This window comes from Canis lupus, chromosome 31 (assembly GCF_048164855.1).
Source record: "Canis lupus baileyi chromosome 31, mCanLup2.hap1, whole genome shotgun sequence".
Taxonomy (NCBI): domain Eukaryota; kingdom Metazoa; phylum Chordata; class Mammalia; order Carnivora; family Canidae; genus Canis; species Canis lupus.
Window position 1 is genome coordinate 43,117,584 of NC_132868.1, and position 14,076 is coordinate 43,131,659.

The following is a 14,076-nucleotide window of genomic DNA, read 5'->3' on the forward strand; positions in this document are numbered from 1 at the left end:
ATGCAGGAAGGTGGAATCAGAAAAATCAAACCACTGATTTTCAGGCTATGCAATATTAAGCTAGAAAATCTAAATCAAGAGTCAATGAATAGTATGGTGGCTGGAAGCTAGTAGAAGACAACTGGCAGTGAGAGGACTGACATGTGGGGAACGAGGCAGACCGAGGTGTCCTGATGTGGTACGGTTGCTCCACAACGAATATCCAGGAAGTTGGATTCTAGTGGCTGCGCCCCACCAGGTCAGACCCTCACTAGAGCTCGGCGAGGTAGGCGGGTTCTGTTACAAATTTCCTAGGGCTGCCAGGATAAATTACGCAGAGTGTGTGTCCTAAAACAACAGAAATGTATGCTCACCACTGTGGAAGCCAGAAATCTGAAATGAGGATGTCGTCAGGGCCTCACTCCCTCCACTGCCTTAAGGGGAGAGCCTTCCTTGCCTCTTCTAGCTTCTGGGGGCTGCTGGCGCTCCTTGGCATTCCCACAGGTCTGTATCCAGATGTCCCTCACCTTAGAAGGACACCAGTTCTTGGACGAAGCTCCACTCTAATCCGGTATGACATCATCTTAATTTAGTGGCATCTATAAACACCCCATTTCTAAATAAGGCCACATCCACAGGTTCTGGATAGAATATAAATCTGGAGAGGAATGCCCTTCAACTCAGCGCACGGCCCTTTTAGAGAAGCAGAGACTGAGGTCCACACAGGTTAAGCAGTTTTCCCATAACAAATTGGAATCTAAAACCAAATCTGATTCCAATCCTGTGTTGTTTCTGCTGTCCCATAAAGTATGAAAGTTTTTGATGTTATTTGATTCTCTATATAAAGCCTATAAAAAATAGGAATGCTGCAGCATGACTGTTCTCTATATTTTCACTAAGAAAAAAAAAATGGCTTCCCTGAACTTTCTGCCCCTTCTATTTGTTCCCATGGCAACCTATTATAAGTCTTTCATAAGTGTTATCACTTTATTGTGTTTGCCCAATTATTTATCTCTTTCTACTAAAAGCAGAGAAAAACAGCATTGGTGGTGGTGCTGGCAAACAAGAGGGGGACAAGAGGGCCCGCCTTTGTCACCTAGGTTAGATACAAAGCTTGGACTTGAACCCATCCTCGGCGACCGGGGCTTCGTCTCACGTAGCTCCTTCCAGGGTCCAACCCGTCCTCCTAGGTGCAGGGCCACCTATTCGTGGGTGTCATCAGCCACAGTGCCCATAACTGATGAATTTCATAAAGGCCAACAAAATGTGCGACACCTGGAAAAACACCACCCCGTTACAAAATAAAAGAACACAGCAGCACTAAAAGCGGCGCGCGCCGTAATTAAACTGTGATAAAATATATGAACAGAATAACTGCAGTAATCATTACAGAAATAAATATGCAGATCAGAATTGATCGAACACCTCAGTACATTCTAATTTACTTATAACGTGGAATAGGTGGTGGTGGTGGGGTCTCCAACAGTAAGAAGGCTTTGGGCCTATAAAGATCCTAAAAACGCCCGATGGCCACATTAAAATCAGCTCTTTTTATGAGGATCAAAACAACTCCAGATTGTCTGGCATATGAGACGGGAGAGTGTGAACAGCTCTTTTTTTTTTTTTTTTCTTTCATCACAAGTAAAGCAGCTTCTCCTTCTTATATAACCATCTTACTCAGGCTCAGTAATACAGCATTTGGTGAGGTCGTCATGTACTATTTGTGGCTCACTTAATCCTAGTGTTCCTCCCGGGGATAGGCCTAACCGAGAGATGTTTCATCTTGGTGTGTTTTTCCTGTGAAATTTTTGATCCAATTATCTTTTAATCTTTTGCTGCACAGTGTGTTGGGCAAGCAACTTAGCAGCGAGAGCCCTCGTCTATAATGACAATTAGCCCAAGAGACAAGAGGACTGAAAATATTTGAAATCAGGGACGGTGATTCTAAGCAGGAGAAAGCTTTATCATTTTCTTATCTCTCTGTTCCAGAGGACACCCAGCTAAAAGAACAACTAGATCTTCAGGATATTGTCAATTCTCTTAGTGAGGATTAATTTTAGTTCCAGCTCCCCTATATCCCCATCCATGCAATGAGTCTTGTTAATCCCTTCACCGTGAACATTTCCATGACATTCAAAGGAGATCTCGGGAATCGATGTGGACAACGTGGTTCCATACTGGGGAACCCTGCAACCCTGGTGGGCAATGAGGGCTTACTGTGCTTAACTACAACGAAAGCCAAGGATGTAAACGGACTCTGCACTTTTGTCACAATTTCCCAGCCTTCTACTGACTTCCCATCCTTTATTCTCTGGGCTGAACTCTTAGACCAGGATTTCATGATTCTCTTGCCAATCTCCCTAACTCCCTCGGCCCCTTGGCCTTCTCCCGTGCACATTTCACACACCCTTGTCCTGTGTTCATCCCGGGACCTGTCACTTGCTTCCACACGAAGTCAGCCGAGTACCGTTGACCAGATCCCCTGCTGTTCCACTTGCAGTCGGCCTCGGGAGAGTCCTCCTTCTCTTACCCTTTTATTTATCTTTGGTCAGCAGCCTACCCCAGTTCCAGTGCATCCTAAACGTTCTCCTCAGGTCCTCATCCCAACACTCAAGCTCTTCAAAAAGCTCACCCACCTCCACAGAAGCATCAGGCTTGTGCCCCCTCAAGTTTCCTTCCCAATTCTCAGAAGTCTCTCTCTGGCCACACCTTCTCCTCCAGTCTGAGAAAAGGGAAAGTCTGGAAATTACTGATTTAGATAGAAGTGAATGAAGGACTTTCCTACTAAATCTAACTTTCACTTGGTCAGCAGGGTAGTTCATACTGAAATAATTTGCCTTTTTTTTTTTATTTCTAGAGAAAACATCTCTTTTAGTTTAGGTTAATCAGCTCTGTAAACTATTAGTACCCATTATTTAAAATAAAAGGGAAAGTAGAAATAGAATAACTTCATACAGTGGCTTTTAAGGATTACATTCTAGGGTATATTCCGATGTCCATATGCTCTCATCTATTCTATATTATCTTTAAACATTTCTATTGGGGGGAATTTTGGGACCTGGGGAGAATTTTGGGACAATCAGAACTTAGGCAATTTAGATAATTGGACAAGAGCCCTCTATACCTGGAAGGTCACGTGCAAGTGGGAAATATGTCCCTGTGATACATCTATAAGATCTCTACTCCAAAGCATAAACGTGTCTTCTAATTCCTGTTAGTTTTGTATGGAATTAAGGCTCACTTCTAGCATCTGTCTCATTTCCCACATTGTGTGGATAAATTTTCCCAATCGGGATACGCTAAAACAAAGAGTAATTCTAACTATGGGTCACTCAAATAAGAGAAACGTTTTTACCCATTTTTTTTTTTTTAAAGACTTGTTATATGAGGAGAGCTGATGTCGGAAAGACTGGCTACTCAGCTGGCTATTAGAGCGTCTCCTGACACCCCCTCTTTAGTAGTGGCGACGTGGGTTTGCAGATTCAGGATGTGACCTATGGAGAGTCCTAAGGAAAGGAAACTCATGGCTGGAATTCCACCAGCGACGTGCCAAATCGCCCTGGCCCTGACCAGCTAGGGCCAACCAGTTCACTTGGGCAGCCCAGCGTTCTGGTTTCTGCAGGATACTTCTGGAAACGGTTCCGTTTCACCCCTTCCACGGTCTTGGGCTAATCTTTGCAGATCGAATGCCCACTGGCAATTTTGAAGGAAGGATCAAGTCTGCGACTGATGAGACTAGAACTAGTGTCAGAAAGTCTGGCATTGGGCAGCCCTGGTGGCTCAGCGGTTTAGCACCTGCCTTCAGCCCAGGGCCTGATCCTGGAGACCCGGGATCGAGTCCCACATTGGGCTCCCTGCATGGAGCCTGCTTCTCCCTCTGCCTGTGTCTCTGCCTCTCTGTGTCTCTCATGAATAAGTAAATAAAATCTTAAAAAAAAATTCTGGCATTTGTTGTCTCCACTGTAATTTTTGGTGGCATCACAGGAATATAGAAAGATATCAGGTATTATGGAACTGCAACACCCAACGAGTGAAGGCCAGGAATACAAGGTTCCTTTTTCACATTCAATGTATTTTTTTCTCTTGTAAGTACATTTCTCATAGTCATTGAAGGCAATGAAAAGTGCTACTGCCTGGTTTTAGGAAACATTAATATGACTTCTTAGGCCTTCAGAGAAAGAGAGAGAGAGAGAGAGAAGGACACCGTGTGTTGTACACAGCAAACTTGTTATTAAGTTTCCATGCCTTATTCAAGACCCAGTCTTAGGAATTCTGCTCCCTTACCAGATTATGTGAACAAATCCCAACCCTGATGCCAGCCATTATTCACTGAGCCCAGAAGGGGACATCTGGCTTGAGATGACTCACTGATTTTCTCATCTGGGAGTCTGAAATTTGTATCCAGAAGTTCTAGTTAATGTCATAGGAGCTTTTACTGTGCAGCCCTTCCATGTTCACTCAGAAACAGAAAGAGGCAAGATCTACAAAGGGGCAAATGCTTAGAAAGACGCCAGTAAGGTCCTGAGTGATAGGTATGCACATGAAGGGATGAGGGAGAAGGAGCAAGAGAACCTAGGGACTAAAAGAGAATGGAGACTAACTTAGCCCCCAGCTGCTTGCTTCTTGCAATTCTTGCCCTTAAATTCCATAGATCATCCGTGCATGCTAGTAAAAGTTATTTTGTTTGTTTGCTTCTGTGTTTTAATCCAATATACACAAGTGTGTAACTCCCAGCAAAATGATTCCTAGGAGAGTATGAATACATCCGCTAAGTAATTGAAGCATTCCTTCCAAACTACAATACCTTCCATATAATTTTTGATAATATTTTTGGTAAGCAAATTTTCTATTCATGTTTCAACATTTATTCTGTACTTAAAATATGTATACATATATGTATATGAAATATGTATATTCATATATATGTGCATGCGTGGGTGTATCCAATTTTTTTTAGGAAACACCCACAAGACATTCAATTAGTAATACCACTTATGTTTTGCCCATGTTAAAGAACCAACAAAAACTCCCTAGTAATATGTCTTTTGCATAGTGATTAAAAACATGGGCTTTGGTGCCAGACTGACTGAAATATTGGGAGGATTACATGAATTAATTTATGTGCAGAACTTGGAACCATTTCCCACATATATAACAAGCATTCAAAACTAGTATAGCTTATTATCATAATGTTCATTATCTTTATAATTATAATATATAATAAGCATTCAAAGTTATTGTTTTCATCATAATTACTAATACTATCATTATTAAAAAGTTGGTTTAGTCTCTGGAGAACTTGTTATAAGAGAGAACTACAAACCTAAAAGAGCAAAACCACCTTTTCAAGGACCATAAAACTATTTAAATTCAGAAAACAAATCAGCCAAAATCAAATATAAAAGCACTAAGCTTAAAGGATGAAGGTTTCTTCTACTTGGGAGCCAAATTAGTGGTAGAACATGAATTTGAAGAAGGTTGGACAAACTGAGTTTTGCTGCTTAGAGATTGTTTGGCAACATGGCAACAAGACATCAGCCAAGATCCTACGACTCCAAGCACCTTGTACTGCTTTATAAAATGTATGAAAGGGCTATTGACATCCTCTTGGAAAAAATAAGAGAACAAGGTGGGATCAAGGGTAATTGATATGGCCAGAGACTTGAGAAGTATGAATAAGAGCTCAAGCCAAATGCCTTCTTGATTATTATTCAGGCTATATGTGTGGCCCAAGAAACTAAATCTGTCAGAGAGTATCCTTTTTGCTGTACTTCCATCTTAAATTTACTCTCTTAATCATTAGAGCAGTACTTAAGATGACCACGATTAATATGCTTCCTAAAGAGTTTAAGAATGTCTTAGAATAATTATGAGTAAACTGTTCTATAAACCATCAAACCGTAAATACTCTAAATTTTGTGAGCCATTGTTTCTCTGTTGCCAGTACTCATCTTTTCCTGCCGTTACAGCCTGGAGGTAGCCAGAGACAACACTAATGAATGAGCTTGGCTGGGTCCCAGTGAAGCCTGATTTACAAAAACAAGAAATAGACCAGATTTGGCCTATGGGATATTGCTTGCCAGTGCTTGTCTTAGAAGATTCCAATCACTTTTCCCCAACAATCTTCTCTCTCAGTAAATACTTACTTAGAGACTTGGTAGGCACTTCAATATTGGTTAATCTCTAATGTTTGATAGAGCAAAAAAAGCCAGACCACTAGTGTTTGTATCTAAAGAGGATGAAAGCAAACAATTGGAATGGTAAGCTTCAGGTCATGCCTTGTAGTGGCAAGGAAGAGGAGAGACAAGATATGCCACTGCTCAGATTATCATGCATGTGCTACAGTGGTTCTTTAATGAATCTGGGTTAGAAAATAGAATTATAACACATCAAGCAGAGATATTCCTACTAGGTAAAAGGAAGAAGGCAGGTGCATAGGAAAAAGTCGGTGAATAGGGCTAATTTCCCAAAGGAAATGGCTCGGTCCTAATACAGGGAAGTCATCGGACTGTGAACACTACAGTGACAGAAAATATACTTCTTCACATATTTGGGACCCTAACACCGAGCCTGCACTCAGAAAATGTTTAATAAATCCTTGTTCAAGCATATCCAATCAAGTGGCAACAGGGAATATAATCTAATCATACCAATAGGGGATCCAAGCGGTGGTCATCACTAAACCCTGTGTCTTTACGTGGAAGATGTCCAGCTCAAAAGATGACAACATGAGAACAGAATCTAGTCCTAGAAAGTAGAATACAAAATCCAAGGAGAACTTTGTGAAGTAGGAAAGAAGAGAGGAGGAAAAATCTAGGCCCTACTCCAGAGCAGGTCAACACTAGAAGAGGAAGCCATTGGAATAAAGGTGTCTTGGGAAAATATGAGCATTTCATATCTACAGTATTGGATTCCCAATCTGATTGATAAAAAGGAGACTTAAAGGGGATCCAAAGGAAGTCAAACAAGGAACCCATCAGATGTTACTGGAACACTGACTTCTAAACCTAGAAGAAATTCTTAGCTTCAAAACTCAGTGAGGTTGATGATATAGTATCATAAGTCAGGGAAGATTTTTAGGGACGAATAGAACTTAAACACATGGGTATTGTGTAGAGGTAGCATATAGTTGAAGAGGAGAGGTTGAAAGGTTGGTTAAAATACAGTGTAATCCACTAGGATCATAGACCTCAGAGTCAAGTATCTTGGATTTAAATGTTGACTCTGCCACTTAATGCTTTCCCACGTTTAGCTTTCACTCTTAAGCAAGTTATTTAATATATTTATCTTCAGTTAGCATTCCTATAAAATGAGCATAAAAATAGCACCTGCCTCATAAGATTGCTATAAAAGCTTAATGAGGGAAACATGCAGAGTGCCTTTTGTCTGGCTATATAGGAACTTTTCAATAAAGGAAAGATTTTATTAAATAGGAAAAGGAAAAAAAAAACTAGTAGGGAAATAGGTCTAGCATGTCCTACATTAGTATTTGTTAGAATATATTTAGATTTATCAAAGTACAAATCTAGGAGCACCAAGTTCATTTTTATTTTCTTTTCTGTATTGGCAAGAGCCAGCACTCTTGGACTTTGCAAATTTTGCTAAAAGCAATTTCCAGGATAGATTCAGAGCCTCCAGCAAATCAGATTCTAATCTATGGGTTTGGGTTGAAATTTAGAGACTGCTCTACTATAAGGTAAACTGGCAAGCTCCTGGCTTGAAGAAAAATACACGAGCTCCAGCATTGCAAGGAAAACTTTAATTGTTCCTAAAACTTTCTCAGAATCAGCCACTCCTCAGTCCTTAAATTTTTCCTGAAACCAAAAAATGAGCCTAACATGAGACAGTTATCCTTTGGAAGGCTGTCAGAATCAGGCTTGTAGGCCTGTGATGACCTCAATCTGAACCTTTGGAGGAGTCAAGAGAACACTAGTGTGGCCTGGTATTCAGTGTATCAGTGAATTCATCAAACAGGAGCTTTTATTCTTTTCTTTTATTTTTTTTAAGTTTTGTTTATTTGAGAGAGCAGGGCAGTGGACCGGGACAAAGGGAGAGAGAATCTCAAGTCGACTCCCCACTGAGCGTGGACCTGACACAGGGCACAGGGCTCCATCCCACAACCCTGAGATCATGACCTGAGCCAAAATCAAGAGTTGGTCACTTAACTGACTGAACCACGCAGGAGCCCCCAAGAGCTTTTATTATTTATGGTTTTCTGTGGCACAGTGACCTCTCCCTCCTAACCTTGCAAAAGGCCAGATTTGGACAGAAAATAGAAAACTCAGGATAGGGAGAATGTCCTCCATCTCCCATACCTCCCTGGACACAATGGGCTTCAGAGACTTACTTCAGATATTCATTCTAGCAGATGGCATATTGCCTGATGCCAAATATCCTTTGGAGAAAATGAAAACGAAGCCCAAGTGCCATGAAACCTTGTCATAAAAGGTATATTCTTTTTCCCACATTTTTCTAGATGTAAGGTGGTTTGAGTTTCCAAATGAACTCTGTTAAACATTTAAAATATGTCTTCAATGTGATTATAAGTCACTTAAAACATCTTCCAGGCTACCTTTGTGATATTTAATTCATATCAAATTTAAATACATTTCATTTCCTGAATCGAGAGGCAAAAAATTCAAATAAGAAGGAAAACAAAACTTTGAGTTTCTGTATTTTCTTATTTGGAATGATTGAATGTAAGACCCACAACACCTTGAGGCATTGCAACACTTAAATTATGCTTTCACCTTGAAGAATCAATATGGTCATTTGTCATTAAACAGTGACTCAGAAGGAAAATATCAACAGCACAAGGACATTTCATTTGAATTTTCTCTCGGACCTCCTACATCAGAATCAATAGGAGTATCACTAAAAAGCTGTGATACATCACCCCCCAATCCCCCCAAAAAACCCAGTTAGTTAACTAGAATACCTGAAGTAGGGACTCAGAAATTCACTCCTTGCCAAAGTTTCCAGCAGATTCTTGTATACTATAAAATTTGAGAATCCATGACTCAGGGATTCTGTTCTGACACTAGATTCAATAGTCAAAAAGATTTTTAAAGTAAAATTTACATAAACTTTATAATTCATTTTTGTCCATAATTTCTGGCACATCACGGACTATTCTATTACATTAAAATATTGTATTAGTAATTTCTTAAACCCAAATAAAAATTTTAACTTTCAACCAAATATGCAAAATTTTGGTATCTTTTCCTATTGGAACTATATATAGTATTAACTGGAAATTTCAAAAAATAATTACCTTGTCTTTCACAAGAAAAAAAGAAAATTTAATAAAAATCCGTGGAATTATTATCAAGCATTGGGAACATAGGAGCAAGGGACCCTTCTTTCTGATAAAATCAGCACAAATGAGGTAAGCCCCATAATTTCCCTGGCTTCACTTCAGTAGAGTATTCTACGAACACAGTTCTGGGAAGAAGGACTGAAACAGATCAAGGAAGTTTTGTTGAGTTGAGAAAATAGAGATTCAACCGTGAGAAAGTTGAGGCAGGAAGAATTTTCAGGCCAGGGACCTGGAAGGAGTGAGTCATCAGAGGGAGAACCTCAGAAATCTGTACGGAGGTCTACCTGGGCGGGTTGCTAAAGACCACGTTGTATATGCGTAAAGTGAAGCTCAATGATACCAAGCAAAAATCAAAATGTTTAACTATACAATTTCTGAGATCACACAGGGGTAGAAGATATTCATCCTCCAACCAGCAGAGAGTAGAATGCTCAATAAAAATTCAGGGTATTTATCAGAGACCCCAGAGAGTCAGACCTTAGTAATAATGCTACACTGGGTAAAAGGCTATTCTAAAACTTTCATAACAAAGATTAAAACTAACTTAAAAAGGAGACCAAAATAAAAGGCTGACAAGTCCAGCTTGATGAGAAATGGCTTATTAAGGGGCCTTACTGGACAGAACCCTGTCTAGGCAGCTGCAAGATGAGTAGCTCTCTGTAATCCCCTCCCTTAAGACCTTCTGTACCCTAGAAACTGGGAGTACGTGCTGGGGAATCACCCGAGGAGAGAATGCTTAAGAACCGACTGTGCCATCCAGGTGCCCCTGCATTGTTTACATTTTTAAATAAACAATAAAGGGGAAAAAACATCCCCTTCCAAAAAAAGGTAGTATGTGTCACAGTCATATCTCTAGGGCAGATCAAGGGTGTTATGCCCTGGAGTATACTCAAGGGTAGTAATTAAACAAAAAGAAAGAATGTGGAAAGAGGGTCTGTGCTCAAGAAAGTTTCAAGCCGCAGCATGGTCTTCATGGTAGATTTGTTCAAGATACTGTTAGTCTGGTTCCCACTATAGATACGATGTATGTAATCATATCACAATGGCCGGGATCTGATCCAAAATTAATAGGATGTGAAGACTTGGAAAAAGGTCATCTATAACCATCTATATAAAAACAGGCATAGAAATGATAGAAATCAAAGGATTAATCGTTTAAAATTACATGTATATATACATACATATATATGGAAGATGAAAAAATCAGCTTGGTAGACTTAAAAGTAAGCTTGTACTTGACACTGAAGAACATACCAGTAGATTTCGAGTTCTGATAGTAGCAACCATCTAAACTGAGGCACACAGGCAGAAATAAAACAAAATGTAAAAAGCCTCAGTGATTTGTAGGACATCATCAAGGGGTCAAACATAGCTGTCATTTGAGTATAAGGAAAAAAAAAAAAAAAGGAGTAGGCCAAAACAATGTGTAAAAAAATAACAGCTAATTTTTTTTCAAAGTAATGAAAATGTAAGAAGCTGATAATATTGAGCAAGATAAACAGAGAAATCATACCATGGTATACACTGGAAAACAGTGATAAAGGGAAAACTTCAAAGCAGCCAGAGAAATAAGCCACAGTACATATAGCAGAGCAAAGATAAGGATAATCTCTGACTTTTCATGAGACCAAAAAAAAAAAGTAGGCAAAGTTGCTACTGACAAAGTTGCTGAAAACAATTAAAATTTTACATGTAGCAAAAAGTCCTTCAAAAGTAAAAGGAAACCAAAAACATTTGCATATAAATAGTACCTAAGAGAACTTGGTGTCTGCAGACCTACACTGTGAGACGTATTAAAGAAAGCTCTTTAGAGTGAAACCTTGATCTTCAAAAATTAAGGAAGAGAGTAAGAAATATTTAAAATGTGCAAAAAATATAATTTTTTTCTCACTTTAAAAATTCTTTAGAGTTGAGGCTATAGCATAATACTTATAACAATGAATTGAACATATATGAAAGTTAAACACGGCAACCATAGCGCAAAGAAAATGAGGGAGAAATGGAGGTATATTGTGGTGAGATTCATACATCATATGTAAGGAATGTAATAATATTTGAATATAGACAACGATAGATTAAAATTGTATATTGTAAATCTTAGAGCAACCACTAATGAGCAAAACAGAGAGACAGCTTATAACTCCAAAAAGGACATAAAATTAAATAATAAAAAATAATCAGAAAAAAGGACAAGCAAAGGAGAAAAATTAAGAACAGAAGCAACAAATATAATGATTCTAGACTTGAACACATCCAGATCAAAAAGTAAATATAAACCTTCTATGTAACTCCAAATAAAAGGCCGTGATTGCTGGACTGGTATGTTCGGTTTGTAAGAAATGCATTTAAAACATAAAACATACATATTTTTAAGTAAAAGGGTGACCAATCACATACTTACTAATAATAAGAAAGTGGCAGTGGCTATTGGATATCACAGAAGTAGACTTCAGGATGAGGAATCTGACCATTCCTCAAGAATAATGCTTAATAACAACAAAAGGCTCAATTCATTAAGAATAAAAATGCTTAACGGGAGCTCCAAAGCTGATGAAGCAGATACTCAACAGTTTAAAGGAAAAATAGGCAAACACAGAGTTAGAGTGTGGAATTCCAACCCTCTTCTCGCTAAAACAAGGACGTAAGGCTATCGGCAAGGATACAGTTGGTTTGAGCATCACTCTCTACCCGCTGAGCTAGTGGACATTTATAGAACAGCCAACAATACCAGAATACATACTTTTTTTCAAGTGCACACAAAACTTTAATAAGATGGACAATATGATGTCATAAAATTATTCTCAATAAATTTTAAAATGATTGAATTTACATGGAATATACTATCTGACTATGGTAAAAATCAATAAATTTTAAAAATGATTTTCTAAATATGTGGAAATCACTTTTTTGGATGGTGGAAATGTTCTGAACATTCGTCAAATATACTGCCTTATATTTTAAAATGGGACCATTTTATGGAATACTTTTATTAATTTGATTAAATATTAATTAAAAGTATACATAAAAATACTCATTTGACCTCGTTGAAGTGTTAGAAAACTTTTATTACTGGCTTCATCTTCTAAAGAGATTTATTTAAAAAAAAAAGAGATTTATTTGTACTCCACTCTCATTTCTTATTTTAACATCTGGCTCAAGTTCTTTTTTTATGCTGGAAAAGAATTCTGGAGCTACTACTCTGCAAGCTTGGGAGCATGCCACTAACCAGTGCACGACTTCGGAGGGGAATAGCCGTGGACTAAGGGAATGAACAAACAAATCTCCAGATTTTAAAGCATGAAGCAAAAGCCCAGAACTTTTTACCACTTCTCGTATATTAAGCTCTTTTTTGTTTGTTTCCCTTCTCTTTTCTTTCCACTTTATCATTAATATCTTGTACTGACCTATTTTCCTACTTCTTAATCCTTTTTTCTTCTGATTTATTCTGCCTTCAACACTATATTGAGCTCTTAAATTATTTAGTTTTCATTTCTAGAATTTTCTCTTTTTAAAAAAGATTTTTATTAATTTATTCATGGGAGACACCGAGAGAGGCAGAGACCCAGGCAGGGGGAGAAGCAGGCTCCCTGTGGGGAGCCCGATGTGGGACTCGATCTGGGACCCCAGGATCGTGACCTGAGCCGAAGGCAGATGCTCAACCGCTGAGCCACCCAGGTGACCCTCTAGAATTTTCATTTTGTTCCTTCTTAAAATAAATTACTCTCTACTCAATGATCTTATCAAATGTTTTCTTGAACCTATTGGTCCTTTCAAAGTCCATGATTGCTCACTCCCCAAAATAGGTCACCTATATGTCTGTTTCTAGTATACATATAAATATTTAACAAAAAAGAGAGAAATCTAATTGATACTGACAACAGATCAGTGTCTGGCTGTGGCCAAGGGCTGATGGAATAAGAGAACTGACTAAAAAGAGGCAAGTAGACATATTTTTTCCTTCTTCCTTTTTTCTTTCTTTCTTTCTTTCTTTCTTTCTTTCTTTCTTTCTTTCTTTCTTTCTTTCTTCTTTCTTTCTTTCTTTCTTTCTTTCTTTTTCTTTCTCTCTCTCTCTCTTTCTCTCTTTCTTTCTCTCTTTCTCTCTTTCTCTCTCTTTCTCTCTTTCTTTCTTTCTTTCTTTCTTTCTTTCTTTTTCTTTCTTTCTTTCTTCTTTTCTTCTTTTTTTGTGGGTGGGGTAAGAAAATGTTCTGTATCTTGATTATGGTGGTGGTTACATTTGTACATTCCTTCTGGTCTTATACCTTTTAGTTACTTATCTAGTCCTAGACCTTTTATGTAAATACAACTAAGCTACTCATTCATACATACATTTGTTCTTCTGTTGATTCCAACAATATTAAAAGCTACTGCATGCCCATCCTTTTACTAGGGACCCAGCCATAAACAGGACAGTCTCAGCTTCCACCTCGTGGAACTTTCATCCCCCTGGTGGCCCTCTATCTTTCATAGTTTTCTCACACTCTTTTGTTTATATAAAATGCCATGCTGTTTCCATCTATATATTCAAACTATACACACTTATTCAAAGTCAATTTTAAAGGCCACGGCCTAAGTGAATCCTTCCTGTGCTTGAAGCAATCTCAAGCGAGTCTGAACTCTCATGTTAAGTTATTTGTTCCTCTAAAGGTATTTGTGTAACCTATCTTGCATTATTAATGAGGTAGCCCATCTGACTAGACTTCAGATTCTTTAGGTGCAAGAACCTTACTTGGCACACTAACTCTTCTATGTACTTCAGTATTTAGAAAAGTGCCTGGAAC

The 14,076-nt window shown here is 38.5% G+C and overlaps 1 long non-coding RNA gene across 1 annotated transcript in view; it reads right to left on the reverse strand.

The window, feature by feature from the left end:
• Positions 1-360: 360 nt before the first annotated feature.
• LOC140622476 (uncharacterized) overlaps positions 361-14,076 on the reverse strand; it is a 28,309-nt gene continuing 14,593 nt past the window's right edge. The window contains exons 2-3 of the long non-coding RNA XR_012022239.1: positions 2,616-2,701; positions 361-1,254 (exon numbers count right to left, since the gene is read on the reverse strand). This is a non-coding gene — a long non-coding RNA (uncharacterized lncRNA). The remainder of the gene's footprint in view (positions 1,255-2,615; positions 2,702-14,076) is intronic.